A 16,364-nucleotide genomic window follows, 5' to 3' on the forward strand; every position below is an offset into this window, starting at 1 on the left:
ACCTCGCTCCTACATCAACCTGGATGAGCCCAGCACTGTGACTGTGATGGGAAAATCCAGAAGGTACTTCTGGGGCTTGGAGTAGTGAAGGAGAATCAAGACTGGTCCTTATGCTAGGCACAAAGTGAACATGTGCATAAAGTAAGAGTAGACACTACTAATTAAATTATGTCTAACAATGCAGATAATTGTGTCCATTGTTGACCAGGGAGAATATCTTGATAGGAGGCAATTAAAAAATATTCGTTTTATATTAGCTAGCAGAAGGTTACATATTGATCCATGAGAGATTAAGGCTGGCTATAAATAAGTTAAGTATGAAACAAAAAAGCCAGAGTTTAATGCAGAAGGAACTTATAAATGTGAGAATTTTGATCTGGGCAGCCACTTGATAATTATGCTACGCAAAAAGTTGCAATATTCAGCAAATAACAACGATTCCAATAAAACCTCTGCTTTTTAAAATTTATTTTTATTACATTGATGATGTTATTTTAAAATCTTGAACCAAGGGAATTTGGATAATTACCGTTAGTGTATGTTCTCAGAGTCTACTTTTCATGTGCCTTCAGTTCATCTTTGCTATGTTGTTCTTAATGGTATGTTTCCCAATAACATGTGAAATGCTTAGCCTTCAGTAGTCTTTGCCCTAACCACAGAGTGGAGGGTGGGGGGGGCGGTGTAGGGGTGAGGGGAAGAGTCGGAAGACAACGCTGTTAATTTGATAAGAGAGCTGTATCTATTTCTTCAGTATTCCGTTTAGAGAGAGAACTTTACACATGCACCCAAAGTCCTGATTGAATTTCAACCTGGTAAGTCTTTAGAATTGCTATCTAAGTTCTTTCCACTGCTGGTGTAGCCGCTGAGACACCTCAGGGACTATTTGTATATCGCCATGGCCGCAGGACATGGGGAATTCTGCGCACTGATTTCCATACATGTTTGGTCCCAGCTGGTTCCGGTTTGTGTGTTTTGGGTTTTCCAGTGCCATTACTGCCTGCTAGGTATATTGAATGGGCATGCCTCTTTCCATTTCAAGAGAATTTTTTCAAGCCAGGATTTGGGAAGTAAGTTCACTAATGAAAAAAAAAAATTAAAGTGCCCAGATAGATAGAAGGAAACTCAGAAAGTTCAGAAAGACAGAGAGACTGCAGGACCATTTTTTTTTTCCCTCAAGCAGGAAATTATTTTTTAAAGCCTTTCTTTTCTCACCATGTTCAAGATTTTATTAGACTCTTCTGTCCTTTTGAGAGTCTGTACTTTTGTCTCAAGTGTTTCCTTGGTGAGAATCATTATTTCCCTTTTCTAAGGAAAGTATTCTCCTACCAAGAGCATGATGCGTTCTGCCTGTACCTGACAGAGCCATCGTCTTCCTGCTAGATCAATAGACCTCAGCCTCAGTCTTGCAGTCGCAGTGCCGTTTGTTCGATTTTAGTCATTCTCAGATGGACTGCCCACCGATACACTGAGAAGAGGCCAATTACCCCGGACAGCCCCTGGCCTGCCAGTGCTGAATGCAATTATTGGAAGAGAGGTGTGCACCAAGTGATGACCCAAGAAGGAATCGCTTTTTGCATCATTACAGTATCAATAGAATCAGGTCTTATGCATCAGTTGGATTTCTAAATGAAGGCGTGCATCACTTTACTAGAAATATATGCAAAATGCATAGCCACTGAGAAAGTCCGTGTCTTCCATGTATGCAAGCGAGATATGCCCTCTCTTTATTCTCCCCTATCCTGATGTCACTGCTGGCAGGAAATTAGATAAAACTCAAATCTAATGCCTTTTCCAAGGCTGTGGAAATAACACCTGCAAACAGAATGATGGATTTGTTCTTGGGACGCATTCTGCATTGCTACCCGACATGCGTGCTTTCAACACAGGCGACGGTTAGCAACATGGTTTGTAAGCTAGCCATGGTCTTACCTTTCCTTTAATAACAGGATGTTATATGAACTATCAAGACTACATTTACCTCCATCGATATTGGTTTACAAACACATCCACCAATTAAATATGAAAATACAAAAGCTAAACTTTTTCAACGAAGGAGGGCTATCTTATCACAAAATGTGTGTGTGTGTGTGAAAAATGATGAGCAGACATTTATTATATCACAAACTGGAAAGCCCAAAATTTGAATTCCAGTTCAAGGAAAAGGTTCTCTTTGTCTGCTCTGTGGGCAAAATCCTGGGCCGGCTGTGCCAGAATTCCTCTTCACCTTCTCTGGCATTCTCCACACAACATGTATTTTCCCCTACATTGATTTTGTTTTCTGTGTTTATTCTTTTTGAAAGTCTTGGTTTAGTGCATACTCTATACTAATAAGCCCTGTACTCAAATTGAATTACATTTACATGAATAGGATTAATGACTTACAATCTATGGTTCAGGGATGCCCATATGCCAAACGTGGTTATGGTTCACCAGAACCAGGAGAAGGCAAAGTCTGTGACGCCTCTCTGCTTGATTCACTCTATTGCAGGCAACATTCATTAAGTGTAGGCTGGGATTCTTCTCCTAGGAAGGAGTGGTGTGTAAAAGAAGGCAATGGAGAAAGATCCAGGAGACTGCTACTGATAATTCTGAACAGTAATTTTTTGAAAGTGTGTGTGTGTGTGTGCATGTGTGTGCGCGTGAGAGAGAGAGAGAGAAAGAGAGAGAGAGATTGTTAAAGGAAGGATGTGAGGTGTGGAATTGGGTTTTAGGAAGTGAGAGGTGTGTGGGATAAGATCAGCATTCAGGTTTCATCGTGGACTCTGAAAAATACCTCCGGTTTGGGTTACATCAAGCTTGGAATTTAGGGGCACTTAACACCGATTCAAGGTGGTGTGCTTCTTTACTCCAGGCAATAGAATTTCTCGGTTGGCTGGCTAGGGATGAAGGAAGCCATGCTGCATTTAAAAATTCATAAGAAAACAAAACAAAAAACACAGTAGAACACAGAGCAGAAATGTTTCAGCACAAGAAATTCTCCTGGCAGCGTTTGCTTTCCATGAGGTTCCCAACGCTGCTTCACACATTGCTGGATCTCTGACCAGGTCAAGAAAAGACTGTGCTAAGTCTAAACTTTACACTTTTGATATCATCTGGAAATGATTTGCAGAACAACTAACAATGGTCTTATGAAAAGTCCAGCTCAAAAAAAGAGAATAATCATTAATGTTTAAGTCAATGAAATGTGTAATTCTAGAAATTTGAAAGTTTTTGTCTGATTACAGTGTTTTACTGCTAACCACAAGGTTGGTGTTTCAAACCCACATACCCCTCTGCCACAGAAAGATGAGGTTATCATACGCTTTAAAGATTTATGTAAGGTCTCTATGGTCAGAATCAACTTGGTGGCAGTGGTTTGTTTTATTTTTTGATTTAAGGTCTCAGATGGAATCACTTGATAATGTGAAAGATATTAAGCTAAATTTTATTTTCATACTTAAACAAATAATACATTTTAGGTGGGTTAAGAGATCATTATTTAATATTGGGGAAAGAAAATATTTTGTAAATGAGAACACTTGAGATAGACTACCTTGGAAAACATTGATAATTATAACCACCTAATCATAAATGACAAAAAACAATTCATTGTCTTACTTCCAAATAGAGAAGCCTATTGGATGAAAAAATTACTTTATTATCTGAATTTGTAAACTGCTTTTCCAGGCATACAAACCAAAAACTTGTAGCAGAAATAAAATGGTTTGCAAGCACACCGACTGTTTTGTAATTTGTCATAAAAAAATCTGTAGCCCTAGTTGCTCACTGGTTAGGCAATCAGCTGCTAACCAGGTCAGTGGTTTCAATGCATAGATGCTCCTCAGGAGAAAGAGGGGGCAGGTTGTTTCCATATGGAGGATGGACTTGCACACCCAATAGGATAGATACTCATTGTCCAGTAGGGAATTGACTTGTTGGCAATGGGTTAGAGAAATGGATATTAAAAGAAAGAGTATTAAGTCATTTCTCAAAATGGGAAAGATTATATTATAATGAGACCATGAAGGGTGGTAGTGGAACATTCCTGAGAGGTTCCATCAGGATCCCCTAGCTGGGAAAGACTGTAGACATCAGATGAAGAAGAATTTGGTAACAAGACTTCATCAAGGCACAATGATAACATGAAAATTATAGAAAATGCTAATGGTCAGCATTTTTAGACAAAAAATATTTAAAAATCATATCATAAATCATATTGCTATGATTTATCAAATGGACCATTTTACTGCAAGGTGTATAGGTGTTACTTATTTAATTCTTATCTTAACACCAAAAGACACTGCTATTCCCATTTTACAGGAACCTGAATTTCAGAATGGTAGTTTCCTCTTATCAGAGGTTTCTGCGAATGAAGGAATCAGGTTTCTAACTATGAAGCTCTCAAAAATCATATTTCAAAAAGAATGTTTAATAGGATTAAACTTTAATCCTATTCAAATATAAAATCCAAAAGCCAGAATAGAAATATTATGTACTTTTTAAAACCCAATATATTTTCAAGGGACAATGTGAATGCCAGCATTAGATAAAGATCTCAGGGAAATAGTAGGCAAAATAAAATCATCTGTTAAACTAATACATTTACTCATTATTAATATCTTAAAATTAATACCACTTATTTTTTTAAAATTCAGCTACTCTGAAATTTATAGGCTTTTGCTACATTCTTCACCATTACAGAGCTTGTCCTTCTAGTAAATTTCAGTAACTCCTATAGGTCAGGTACAATAGTGCTATACACCCGAATTAACCATTGTGTAATAAAAAACGAACACAGTATGTGAATATTTCAACAAATTATAAGGCACAATCAGGTATCACTAAGTCCCCATTAATGCATTGCTAATCAACAATACAAGAGGGTGTTAAAAACTTGTGGAAAAGCTCCATAAGATTTTCGTTTCATTTGTTCCGTTTTTTGAAGCCCCTTCATGCCTGAATCTATGATTTATGCCCTTGTGGATATTCAATGTCGGCTCTATGTCTTAAAGATGCCGACTTCAGACGCAGAGTCCCGTGTAGCAAAGCAACTCAGCGCTGCTGTGCGAAGAAGCATACCCGGAGCCCATAACTACCAACGTCCCTAAGAGTCACCATTGCTATGGTTTATCAAATGGACCATTTCACCGCCAGCTCTATAGGCGGTAGTTACTTAATTCTCATCTGAACACCAAAAGACACTGCCACTCCCATTTTACAGGAACCTGCATTTCAGAATGGCAGTTTCCTCCTATCAGAGGTTTCTGCAAATGAAGGAATCAGGTTTCTAACTCGGATCTGAATAACTCCAAAATCCAGATAACCTTAATCGTGGTGCACTTGCCCTCATGATCACAGTTCCCAAAGCAGTGTAGACAGCTCCTTATTCTGCAAAGTACCTGTTGTTATAGTGAGTTGCCATGGTTAATTTTGACTGGTGATGACCCAGTGTTTAACAGTGTCAAGGGATTTTTCTTAACTGCAATCTTAAGGGAAGTTGACTGTTGGGTCTTTCTTCCACGTAGATGCTGACTCTGTGTGAACTACCAACCATCAGTTTAATTAGGAAGCTCAACACATTTCCCACCAATGGACCCACTCGAGAAGTCTAGCAATCTCTTTTGTTACGGATCCTTGGATAAATGGTCACACACTGTATTTTTTCATTCACTTGGCCACCTTCATTGTTCAGCTTCATTGTTTAGCATGTGACTACTTTTAGATGGTTACAAACATTCAAATAAACAAATGATTAAATTGACTAATGTCACGTCTGGGTCTTGTTCATTCATTGATTGCAGCATTTGGTCTTTCATTGAACTAAACATTTTACCATGAAATTTCTCTAAGTTCTAAGATCCCTCGTTTTTCATACTTAAAATGTTGAAAATGGAAGAATACAGTTCTCCTTAATGAATACAACTACATATAAACAAACAGGAGAAATGGCATTAGAGACCTACAAATACGTTCTAATATATATATATGTCTAATATATAAAATAATTTCTAATATATAAAACTCATCTAGCGTGATAAAAAATGAATAGCGGTATAGGTTTTACCAAGAAAAATGGCTGTGAACACCTCAAATATTTAACATGTCTCTCGGTAATGAGTTGTCTAATTTCAAACACCAGTACATTTGTATGCGAGCCAATTTCCATACCATAAATGTCAGTCAACACAGGCTGATAATTCCTGAGAATGGTTTTAAAAGAAGCTTGACAACAATAAGTCATGTCCACATTTTTGTTATGCATCTGAGCCTTGGGCTTGTAAATATTCCCTCTGAGCTAATATTTTAGAATTCAAGGTCATATACAGGGGATTTTTTTCCTTGCTAATTAGAAAATAGATTACTCCACTTGAAATTATTTAGGTGGAAATTCTGCCCTGAGGAATTTATCTCTTTAAGATGTGTTTGATCATGTTCAATATTTTTAAAACTATATTATATTTGCTTTCTCCCCTCTTCAGCTAAAAACTATGATGCAGAGAATGCTTAATGACTTGACTTAGTTTCCTGACATTATTCATAAAATTATATTAAAAATAATGTAGTAAAAGTCTTTCACCTGCATACACTTTTCCTTATTAGATTTCCTTGTTATTTCACTTGTCAAATTTCACAATGTCTAATGCTCTCTCTGTAAAAATACTTTATTGCAGATGAGTCTAATAACTATGTAAATTAGGTAATTATTTGGTGACTACTAACATTCCTTCCCCCACACAATAAACCATATATTTTGAATCTTATTTTTCTGCTTTTGGAGGGGGGAAATATAGCAATTAAAATAGCTATTGAGCACTTACTTGCATGCAAATGAAGCAAATGGTGTAGAATAGTGTGATATGCAAAAGTTTATTTAATTTTCAATTTCAAATATATTTCTTACTCATTAGGCTACATCTTCTTCAGTGCAATTTTCTCATGGCATGTGTGAATCCTGTATCATCAAATGCTTCTTTCTCAGTGTAATTTTCTTCTGGCATGTTAGAATCATGTATCATAAAATGCTTTTCTGGTAACTCCTCACTTGCATTCATGAGCTTTTCATTTTTCTGGATTATTTTATGTTAACACAAAGTAAATCTCTTTTAAAAGAGAGAACACATCAACATATCGCTGAATAATATGATTAATAAATAGATAACTTGTACTAGACATTCCATATTTTATTGAATGTTTAGAAAAGGTAAGAGCATGAGATATGCTGAGGCTTCTGCCAGGCAATCATAAAAATATCATTGAACATAGAACTGTGTCTGAAAGAAAATAATACCTTGATCCCTGGGTAAATCGTGAAAAGATAAAACAAACTATGACCCTTTCTTGTAATGATGAAAACGAATGTTATTGATATTTCTGTAAACATGAAGGATTTAGGGACAGAAAAATAATATTCTGATTAAAAGTGTTGTAACTACGTTACAAGGATGGCAACATTTGTATTTAAAGAGAAATAGTCGAAAATGCAATCTGGTTAGACCAAAGGTTGTACACTGGTACAGATAAGAGCTGGAAACACAGGGAGTCCAGGACAGATAAACCCCTCAGGACCAATAATGAGAGTAGCAATACCAGGAGGGTAATGGGAAGGTGGAGCAGAATAGGGGAACTGATCATAGTGATCTGCATATAACCCCCTCCCTAGGAGACAGGCAACAGAAAAGTGGGTGAAGGGAGATATCTTAAAGTGTAAGACATGAAAAAATAATAAGAACTTATCAATTATCAAGGGTTCGTGAGGTAGGGATGGTGGAGGAGGTAGGGGGGAAAATGAGGAGCTGAAAACAAGGGCTCAAGTAGAAAGAAAATGTTTTGAGAATGATGAGGCAATAAATGTACAAATGTGTTTGACACAATGGATGGATGGATGGATTGTTTTAAGAGTTATATGAGCCACCAAGGGGGAACTGATTACAAGGATCTTCATGTGACCTCCTCCCTGAGGGACGGACAACAGAGAAGGGGGTGAAGGGAGATACTGGATAGGGCAAGACATGACAGAATAATCATCTAAAAATTATCAAGGGCTCATGAGGGAGGAGGGAACGGGGAGGGAGGGGAAATAAAAGAGGACCTGATGCAAAGGGCTTAAGTGGAGAGCAAATGCTTTGAAAATTATGAGGGCAAAGAATGTACAGATGTGCTTTATACAATTGATGTATGCATATGTATGGATTGTGATAAGAGTTGTATGAGTCCCAAATAAAATGTTAAAAAAGACATCAACAGAAAACTACAATGTGAAATGAGTGATGATAACCCAAGGTGTAGTAAATGTAAAGAAATGCAACATCAATCTTCTGGCCTGGCTGTCCATAATCAGGGGCTGTGGGAAAGTTTAAGGTAAGGTATGTTTCTAAGAGTCTATGGCTAATGGCATGGTGTACACACACAAGAACACACACATACATAAATATCTTGTAGCTTTATTATTAAAGTTCAAAATCAGACAAGGAAGTGTATTGCCTCAACTCAGTAAATATTCCTAAATTCATAGATTTGGGACAATGAGAAGAATAATCCTTAATGAAAAAATTAACATGCCCTTTCCACCATAATTTATTTTTGCAAAAAATCATGCTATGAGTAATACTCTAATAGTATTTACTACCCATTAAACAAAACCCACTGCTATCTACCTGATTCTCACTCATGGCGCTTCTGCAGCCTCTTTTTCATGTGAGCAGAGACTCATTTTTCTCTTGCTGAGCAGTTGATTGGTTTGAACCACCAACCCTCAGGGTTAATAGTCCATCACCTAATCAACAGTGAAAAAAATGTTTCCTTTTTTGCCTTCAGTAATCTCCAATTATCAATATAGCCTTCATTTTGTCTCTATTGACTAACTTGAATTGCCCATGTTTTGTTTTATTTGTTTCTTGTGATTTTTTCTCATGTACTGCTCTTCAAATTTCCTGTAAACTCTTCTGATTTATCCACTTTAACTCTCTGTGTGACCTGGATTCTTAAGACACCCCGATTTCCATGGTAGCTGGGGTTATCTGAGAGAATATCTTAGCCCATCACAACCTCAGCTCAAGATATTTTGATGACTAGATCATCAATTAAGTGTAATACCTTATTGCCAAGTGAAGTTAAGAAAATGACTTAATATATTTCAAACCTATTTGTACAGCAATAAAATAAATAATATCAAAATTAAAAAATATATATTGAGCAAAGGACTATTTCTGTGTCTTTCCCTAATGAACATCTTTTTGGAAGCACTTTATAACCTCTTCCCTATTTTCACCACAATTTAAAAGCACCTGGTTATATAATTTTTGAATCAATTTCCTTATTTTGAAAATAATTGAACTAAATTAACATCTTCAAAATGTAATAAATGTCATGCCAATTTTCATAACAACAATAATAAATAAAAATGCAATACAGAAACAATAAAAATACATAATCAAATATAGTAGAGTAGAAATTGGTAACTAGAGATTGACTAGCTTTCTCTATTGCAAGACTTCTCAGAACATTCTAAACACTAATGTATTCTGCAAGCCCGCAAGGGAAGGATGGTCCATTCAGCATTTCTCAAATGTATTTTATCACACAGTGGAGAAAAAAAATGCTTCTCACTGCAATTTCTCTCGGGGCAGGGGCATATGATGAAAGTAGTAATTATGAAGTTTGTAACTAATAGAGTATTTAATCACGATGTATGAGAGTCACATAATGACTTGGGGTCATTTTTTTTTTCTTCTAGTAACAAGGAAGCATAAAGAAGGGTCTTATTTTATGGGTGCAAGTTGTCTTAAAGGCAGTCACCAGATGCGAAGTACCCACCAGAACCCAGGACTAAGCATCCCATCCAGTGTGACTCACAACTTCATGGGGGATAGAACTATGTACGCTGAGCAAGTCATACGTACAACACACATGCTCGGTCTTGCGAAGAATAAAAGCATTTCCATACAGACAACCATGTACAATAAGGAAAGTTCCACCACGCGGGGTCCTCCTGGGTTCAAATATGTCCAGGTGCAATGGGAAGCGTCTACAGGTGTCTCCTCTTATTGCCCCATGGAAAAAACAACTTGAGGGTCCTCTCCTACCCAGTTTTATAGCCCACAGATTATACGTGTGTATTTCACTACATGAAGTGCAACACACGTTTTTGCATCCCATTACCCAAAGAGAATGATAATAAGATACGTGCCGCCAGTCAAGTTTTTAGCAAGAATTCGTATCTCTTCCATCCTGCTGCTTATTTAGACAAATAAGTAAGCTTCCCGGTCGAGGTCTAATGGTTTATTCTAAAGCCGAAAGACTATAATAGGCAAAGGAACAGAAACTCAAAACTCATTGCCAGCAAGTTGGTTTCTACTCATGATGATGCTTTAGGATGGTGTATAAGGGTCTTTTGCATTTAGACGACTGTAGATTTTTACAGGAGCATTCTCGTCTGTCGCCCACAGTGAGCTGCTGCCTTTGCAGTTAGCATCCAACACAAAACCAGAGGATACTACCAGCACTCCTTGTTTATAACCCTTTGGGCTACTAAAGGACTGCCCCCTCTCAGATGTTTTAAAAACTTTACATCCCAGACAAGATGCATTGGGTAAAGACAACAATGCTGTGTATACACTACAGAAAATGCGTGATCTTAAAAGATTTTATGTTGGAACTGAGCTATAATCCTCTAGATATAATCTAGCTATAATCCATTCCAGTTCTTTTCTTAATAAACCCATCAGTTCATTTACCCACAAGGGTTCTTGCAGTTTCATTGATCTACCGATTTAAAACTCCTGGTTTAAAAACATGCAGGATGCTTTTTGTTTTAACTCAGGATTTTGTTTGTTATCCTAGGATAACCTATTCCCATAAGCATTACAATGAATTCCAAAATTGCTTGGAAGGGAATGCAGGCAAGAATGAGCAGGTCATGCTTTATAAATCCGAAGTCATCACAATTGCCTGATCAACCATGGTGACAAGGAAGGATACTCTATTGAAAGAGCCACTCTTGGATTGCATCATCATTCCCATCATGGCGCACAATAGGCAGCAGACAAATGCTTCCTTAGGATTTGTGCTGCGCGGTTTAATACAGCTTGCTACATTTAATCTGAATTAAACGGTGCACAATCTATTTGGTTTCTTTAAACTTTCTTTCCTTAGCCTTAGTAGACACAGTCTCAGATGGGCTCATTGACTGCTGATCATAAATCAGCCCTTTATTGGCGAAGAGGTGAGATGGGTTAACAATGGATTTACTTGTAAATTGAGAAGAGATAAATCTTTGCTCCCTCAAGGGTAGCAGTGTATTTATAGGTTGCAAGGCAGTTCCACTTTTCAAAAAGCACTTTATAGGAAGGTAAAGTCTTCAAGACCTTGGTGTTTATGATCTCTGAAGCTTGTGTATCTGCAGAATTGCTGTAAAATAAACTAATAAAACAAAATAGGATGTTGCTTTATATTTGCCTGTGTAACCACTTGAAGCACTTGTGTAGGTAGAATGGAGACCCCATAAAATAAACTCATAAGCTGAAATTTAATTCTTTTGGGAAATGTGCCACTTTTATTTACAGGTCTATAAGCCTGGTGAATAAAAATAACTAAGAGAAAATATTGTAAATATATTTCATATACTCTACAATCAAGGCTCCTGAATGGTCTGTAAGAATTTCCATCCATAAACCTGTCTGGCAATCATTGTTTACTTGAATATAGGAAATGAATCCCCTCATTAGCAATAATCCCAACCTATTTACAGAGTAAGGGAAATATGAAACAGGTCTAGTCTTTCACTGGTTTATGATATTATTATGACACACTGAAATATTCTCTTAGACTGCAAAATGACAGGATAATTATTTTTAAAACTTGCTATCTGTAAAGAAAATGTGTGTTGCCTATAAAATAATGATATTTCAGAACAGAATTAAAATTGGGAATATTAAAAAAAAACAAAAGACAAGCAAGTGTGATTCCAACAAGAGGCAAACACCTCAAATATTTAAAACAAACAAACAAAATGATTGAATCAGTGTTGGATATCCTAGACTATTTGTATGACACCATAAAATATTCAAACAAATAGAAATTATAGAATACCATGAATTTAACATCTGAAGGAATCATTCACTATGCGATATGTTCTGCACAAGTATGCCACACTATGGCTTTACGTACAATGAGAAAAACGTGTAATATCAGGTGTAATACTTACAACCTCATCACTGCTGTCAACTCACTAGCATGTCAGATTAAAAGTCACATTTAAATCATCTAGAGCCCATTTTCTAATCTGCGGTCTAAGAACCCCGCCCCATCCACGTTACTTGATGCCAGTGGCATCTTTTCAGACATTCAGGTCAAGCGCCTTGAATTCTCTCTTGTCCTTGTACCACAGACTGAAAGTGTTAGCAAATTATACTTCACCTCCAGGATTGAACTAGAATACATTATTACCTTGATCCTAGTCTCTACTGTCTGGGCCTTTCATAATAATAGCTTTGTTCTCAGACTATTTCTCCTCCTCCTGGGCTCACGGCTTAAATGATCCTTTCAACACAATCGTTGGAGAAATATTTCTGAAAGCTTAATTCAGATCATGTCTCTCGTCAGCTCCAATTCCTTCAGTGTCTTCCATTTCATTAGGAATTAAAAGGTCGAAAGGCTCTATCCAATTTGGCATCTCCTACCGCTTTGACCCCATCACTTACTACTCTTCCCCAAGCCTCTCTGCTAAAGTCACCCCAGTCTTCTTGCTCTTAGACATATTTGGGCACTATTCTCATTTTTTTCTGAAATATCCAAATGTCTAAACCCCACACTCTTTTCTCAAATGTCACCTTTTCACATGGTCTATGCTGATAATCACATACTTAATGTAGTATGACCATTACCTCTCCTTCCTGATCGCCTATCACAACTTTAATGTTATTTGCATAGGACTTAACGTCTTTGAAAATACATATCTAGTCAGTTATTTAATTTTCAGTTATTTGTGTTTATTTTTTATTATATTTCTCCCTCCCCCATTATGCATATCTCCTGAAGGCTTCTGTTGTTAGCTGCATTGGTTTGCTTCAAAATATGAGAGTTCAAGGCCAACGGAATGCAACATTGCTCAGTCCAATGTCAAACTGACGGTGTCGCCAGGTTCAAGCCTAATATTGTAGCCACCCTCAGAATCCTCTTGTTGATGGTCTTCCTCTTGTTCACTGATCTTCTACATTTCACCACACCTGATGTCCTTCTCCTGGAAGTGTTCCTTCATGAACATATGACCAAATGTGTGTGCATGTGTGTATGTGTGTGTGCATGCTTCAATCACTGCTCTGTACTGTTCAGATAGTACTTGTATGCGGTTGGTCTGATGAGTCCTAGTAGGAAAATTTGTATTATACATTTGATCTGCAGTTTAAATAGACTCTATCTCACCCCCATACTTATGATCTCATCAATGAGCAATTGCCTCATGATCCTTTCACATGTTCAGCCAGAATTCATTTGCTCTTCTATGATTCTTGCCCTTCCTTTGCTTACGCATCCCCAAATATAATAAGTAACTAGGTGCTATTGACATTTACCAAATGCCTATTGATTGCATATACTTTTCATTCCCCTCCCCCTTTGTAAGCTCCCTAACCCGTAAAACAAGCAGAATTCTCCATCACTTAAAAAAAATCATTTTATTGGGGGCTCGTACAACTCTTATAATCCATACATACATCCGTTGTGTCAAGCACACTTGTACATTGATTGCCAGCATCATTCTCAAAACCTTTGCTTTCTACTTGAGCCTTTCGTATCAGCTCCTCATTTCCCCACTCCCCTCCCCCTCCTGCTCCCTCATGAACCTTTCATATTCTTGAAAACAAAACAAAACCAACTCAAAGCTTCTCCTTTCCAATCAGAGTTAAATGGACTAAAGGTTGGTTTTCCACTTAAGATAACGTCCTCTGTGTCCAATTTGAACTTGATCTTTCTCTCTTCTCAAGTCCCTTCTATTGCAGATGCTGTCCTCTCTCTGGTGTCATCAATGGTCCTTCACACCCGATACCTCCCCTTGACTTTTCAATATGCAGCAGCCGCTCCTTCAGTACAACTTAAAATAAAATCGACATCATTTGAGTAAGACACATTCTTCCCAATTACTACTAGGTTTCCTTCCATGGAAAGTGCTAACACACTGTCATCATTTTCTCCCTTCCTGCTCAGTCCTTTCCAGTCTGGCTCCTGCCCAATGCCTTCACTGCTGCAGCCTGGGCTACACTGCCGTTCACCATTTCCTTGACAGCAAATCAAGCAAAGAGGTTTAATTTTCCTTTTTGAACTTGCCAAATTTTTAACAATATTTTAAAGTACAGAACAGATACAATTATATAAAAGAGCTATGTACTCAACACATAGTTGAGGGAAATCTAAGTCCCCCTTGACACTGGAGGTCCTCGTGGTTCCGTAACATACTCAGTGCTCCCCATTTTCCCTCTAAGATATTACGAAAAAATTAAACAAAGTAAATAAGCAAATGAATATTAATTTTATAAGGGCTTGCCTCATTGAGCAATCATAAAGATTTTGTTTTGGATCCATATGGTTTTTACAATAAATATTTTTCTAGTAGTCTTGATTTTAATAAATCTTGTAGACAGCATGATAATAATACTTGGAGTGGTAACAGTCTCAAGACTTTTATTTTTAGTGGCTGGATACCTTGTGACAAGTGTTTCATAAAGTCTATTTAGTTTACCTTGATGAATAAACCTTTCTTCAGACTACTTGACTAATAAGAACTTTCCTAACGAATGAGTAGGAGATACCCTCAGGAACAGTAATTCCTATTCCTTCTATTTCAAAATGCCATTTTCCCTAATGAGAGTAAAATTCGGGCCCAATTTAATTTCAAAAGTAATAACATTCTATTATGTCTGTATGTTGCCAAACATATGGGATGAAAACAGAAAATAAATGACTCATTTGAACTTTCACTTGAATCTAGAAGAATAAAACTTTCAAACAAAGTTGCCAAATAAATCTCATAATATTCAACCATAAATGTAAGGATTTCATAGATACTGTTGCCATGACTTTTCCCTGTGGTAACAAAAGTTACTTAGGTGTTAACAAATACCCTCAAAATATCAATGACTATTGGAAACAAAGCATATTTATGTACTTAATTTTTATCAACTAATATTTTAATTCAAAATAGTATACAGCATGAAAGATAGTATTTTGTTCTGTTAATATTTTAAATGTAGTTGAAATCTATGGTCTCATTCAAAAACCAAAACTTAATAAATAAAATATTTAAGAGACATTGAAACCTCCAGATTTTATTCTATTCTATTAATAATAGTTAAAATCTGTCAACTTGTCATGCCCAATTGGTCCCACTTTCCCACTCACCTGGTGTTGTCACCACCATCAGAGTGAAGCAGAAACCCTTTGGCAGCTTTGGAACAATCCTAAGGACGAGGGACCCAGAAGGGTCATCAAGGGGAGGTTTAGGAACCTGATGCAGGAGTTCAAGGCATTGGCAGAACTGTGAGAGAGTGAGGCATGCTCCAACAGCAAGGCCAGCTGCCATCTGTGAGGTGGCAGGGGAAAGACATCTGTGAGGGGCGCGACACCATCAAAAATCCATTTTTTGATGACGCATGTCCTTCAGACATGAACTGGGAGGTTCCAATCCATGATCTCGTCACGATGAATCAGTTATACCAGCGTATAATGTCTTTGCACGGAAAGAAAAGAAAAAGGGTAACCCAAAAATAGCTATGAATACTTTTGGTTGGATGTGATGTACGGTAGGTTCATTGGCCAAAATAAGGTGCATGACTGAGTCTAATATCAGTTATTACCTTGCAAGAAGCAGATACAAATAGGAGCAATACTGTATTGAATGCCCTTCACCCAGTGTATGATGCCAGGAATATGATTTTTCCTTTATATCTACAAGGGGAATCAGAGTCCCATGAGGCTGAACCAAATAAGTGGATTTAAATCATGACTTTGCTGCTGATAGTTCATTTATAAGTGAACAATGTTGGTTTATTATGCTGGCCCCTATCATAGTGGTTACACTCAGTATTAGCACGCCCAGCACCTATATTACTATTTTATACATCAGGACAGTGTTTAAGGAAACACACCAGATGAATAATGGAGTCCGAGATAACATCCAGAATGTCTAATGGAAGCTATGATTCTTCGTTAATCACAGTTTTGGCCAATCATAATCTATACAATGAAGGAGTTGAAATAAACAATTTTCAGGATAGCCTTTAGTTGTACCAGCCATTATCCCTGGCTGAGTCTGAACACCGAAAAAAGCTTAGAAACAAGATTAAAAGGGGTCAAAGTGTTTACCATTATTAGCCATCTAGAAGACAATTCTCTTT

The sequence above is a fragment of the Tenrec ecaudatus genome, chromosome 1, assembly GCF_050624435.1.
Source record: "Tenrec ecaudatus isolate mTenEca1 chromosome 1, mTenEca1.hap1, whole genome shotgun sequence".
NCBI lineage: Eukaryota > Metazoa > Chordata > Mammalia > Afrosoricida > Tenrecidae > Tenrec > Tenrec ecaudatus.